We start from the raw sequence: 3,560 nt of genomic DNA, 5'->3' as shown, positions 1-3,560 counted from the left end.
TACAGTGTCATTTGCTTCATCCAATAGAGGTGTGTCTAAGGTTTGCAAAATGGTATGGGATGTGCTGATTGGGCATTGTTTTTCGCGCTGGGGACATGAATGCGCAACTTATTCTCTGCAGGTGCAGTATTTGTGGGAGTGTCTCGAGTACGCATTGCGCACGTAGTCTCCGTGAGTTTACCCAGTTATTTTCGGACAACAACTTTTTTGACTGAAGAAAAATGGCTCGGATGACTTTCACTGTTGAGAAAGCACAGAAGATGATTTTGAAGAGTGGTTCGGGGGAAGAAAGTGTCGCTTTTATCCATTGATTCGATGGAGGAGGAGCTTTTTTGCGCGGAGAGGATGCAACGCTCGACATAAGTACATTTATTTACAGTTTACATTTTACTCTTTTATTCTATAGATTTTTATAATTCCGTGATTCAGCAAATTACAATTAACATTTGCTTTGGTAACACTTGTATTGTGGTACATTGGGAAAAGTTCCGCATCGCCTTTGTCAAGCTTTGAAGTGTGCAAAGTAATGCAGCGCTTTTGGCTTTCACTTGGGCAAAGTTACGCGGGGCTTTGTTTGGGCAAAGTTATGCGGGGCACTTGTCGGCCTTGTTTGAGCAAAGTTATGTACAGTACTTGTCGGCTTTGTTTGGGCAACATTATGTACGGTACTTGTCGGCTTTGTTTGGGCAAAGTTATGCGGGGCACTTGTCGGGCGTTGTTTGGGCACACTTATGCGGGGCACTTGTCGGGCTTTGTTTGGGCACAGTTATGCGGGGCACTTGTCGGGCTTTGTTTGGGCACAGTTATGCAGGGTTATGGTTAGAAACAAAATGTTTCTTATGACCCATAAGTGGTAATGCATTTAGAAAGAAAGACGCTATCCCAAAACACTGCTAGTTACACTGCGGCCATTTTGGATAGGTTTTGGATAGGTTTGGCACAAGTCGTGTGAATAAAATATAGATTTTCCTACAAATGTGTGGTGATGTTGTGTGACAAAATGTTACTTATGACCCATAAGTGGTAATGCATTTCGAATGCTATTATCAATAGTCACGGAGAGAGCAATGTACTCCTCATAGGAGAGAGCAGTACCACGGGAGGTTAACTCGTCTTGTTTCTCCGGATTCAATGCGCGCCGGTAAAGAATCCGTAGTACCCCCTCCGGCCACCGGAGGCCTGCAGCCACGGTGCGGAACTCCAGATCGAAGTCTGCGACCGGACGTGCTCCCTGTTTCAGGTCAAACAACCTCTCGCCTAGGCTGCGTCCCATGGCTGGATGGTTGAAAATCTCCTTAAACGCTTGTTGGAAATCGCGTGCTGAATCCAACAACGGGCTGTCATCCAGCCATAAAGCTGTAGCCCACTCACGCGCGCGCCCGGTAAGCAGTGAAATAACAAAGCGTATACGAGCAGTTTCCTCCACAAACCGCTCCGGGTGCTCCTCTACGTACAGCCCACATTGCATTAAAAATGCCTGGCATTGATCCGGGTTACTGTCATACTTTTCGGGCATCGCGACGGGGACAGATGCAGACGCCCGGGGTAGAGAAGCTGGCAAGCCGATCGGCGCAGCGCGAGTTTCCATGAGCTGCGTTACCGCTGTGGTCAGGCGATCGATCTGCTGCTGCAGGCTCTGGTGCTCCGCGGGGTCCATTGTCAGGCGAAGTATTCTGTCGGGTTGTCGATCCAGGAAGGAGGCAGACCCCGAAATGCAGGAGCCAGGTTTATTAACACAGACAAAGCCGAAAACACACAGTGCCAAAAGGGAAATCCGTTGGAGTAGTCGGGTCGGGTGCTGAAGGGTCGAAGCCGGGTAAATCAGTCCTACAAAGAGGGACGGGACGATGAGACGAAGGGATGGATCAGGCAGGCAGGACAAGCGAGGCAAGCAGGAACGGGGATGAAGGCAGGGCGAGCGGGACCAGGCAGGGATGCAGGGCAGGCGAGACAGCAGGGCACGGCAAGACAGGCAGGGAAAGGAGAGGAAACACAAGACAGATGAATGTTCGGTAATGCTCCGGTACATGGCAACAATACTTCGCAACGGCTGTTAGTGCAACTAAGCCTTAAGTATTGGACCGGCAAATGAGGATGATTGCTAAGCACTGTGTTGCCCCACCCTTGTGGGCGTGACACTGTTCATCCATGAATGCATCTCCGATTGCGACCCGCATTTCAAGTGGAACACACAAACAGTAGTTCGTATTCGACCGCTGAAGTGCAGGAATAAGTCATAGGCATATGTATTGAAATGGCTCATGGGACACTCAGAAATTTTGAATGAACTATGTGTTGGGAACAATAACAAATAAAGTTAAAAATAATGTAAGCATTTGCAGTAAATTCAACAAAGTATTTCATTCATCGCACGCATCTCACACAGTCCTCCATTTTTGTCTTCACTTCCGAAACAGTACTCCTCCCACAGCAACACGCACACACTGACATCATCGTTCTACCCTTTCAGCACCAAGTGCAGTGTGAATGCGAAACGGTTTTTGGTGCAGCCAATGTGAGCTCCAGCCCAGCTCTGGCCGAGCACCAGCTCCAGCTCCAGTCAGGGCTTGGTTTGAAAGAGGTAATAGAAGCCAGAGGAGAGCCAGCCCTGGCCCTGCTCTCCCCTTGAACTCTTCTTGCCCAGAACTGCTTCACCAAGGACCCTTAAATCCTATAATGCTCTCTAGTCTCTGTCTCCCATGTGTTCAAAGGGTCCCGTGCCCAGAGCCTGCTTGATAGTCCCCTTACCGTCCTTGGAGCCCTCTAGACCTGTGGCCCCCTCAACGGTCTCCGATTTGTCCAGTCCCATCGGAACCACTAGACCTGTCAGCCTCTCAGCATCCTCTGGCCTCACTGGACCATAGATGTCCCCAGACCCTGCAACCTAGAGGGGACCTGCCTTGGCCAGAGTCAGACAAAGATGGGAACCATTTGGGGTTCCAGAACCCCCTGAACTGTCCCTTGTCATTCCTCATGACATCTCAGTTTTTGCCCCTGAGTCTTGCATTCCCTTGGATTTCCGTAGCTTCACCATTTACTTTTGTTCAGTCAAGTCCCTATTGGTATTCACTTTAAGTTCTCTCTGGCTCCCTCTCTTGGTCCCATTCCTGTATCAAGGGTTTCATTATCTGTCTGTCCTGTCTTGTTATGTGCTGTCCAATCTATTCCTATGCCACCCTTTGTGTTCTCAGTTCCCCATTGATGTCTGTGTTTATCTTGAGTCTCGCTTTGTTTTACCTCCTGTAAAATTGCCTGTCCTATCCACTCTTGTTTCTGGCATCTGTTCTGTAGCTCCCTTCCTGCCCGTCATCTCCTTTTAGTCTACTTTGTGCATCTGGTGGCTTGTCTGGTGTTTTGGCTTTGGTGTCTTTTTTGGTGTTTTTCCTGCTGTGCCCTGTCTGATTTGTTGTCATGGCCCCAGGTGTCAGTCCTCCTGTCTGGTCCCTGGATCCCCTCCCCTGCCCGTTCTTCATGTCCAGAGGGCAAGTGTTTTTGGGGGTGCTGTCACACCCTGTCTGTCCCATCTGTCATATCCTCCTGTCTTTTCCCCTGGGTGTGGC

Source organism: Paramormyrops kingsleyae, chromosome 21, assembly GCF_048594095.1.
Source record: "Paramormyrops kingsleyae isolate MSU_618 chromosome 21, PKINGS_0.4, whole genome shotgun sequence".
Lineage (NCBI taxonomy): Eukaryota > Metazoa > Chordata > Actinopteri > Osteoglossiformes > Mormyridae > Paramormyrops > Paramormyrops kingsleyae.
The sequence above is the reverse complement of the archived record's forward strand: the minus strand, read 5'-3'. Positions refer to the sequence as shown.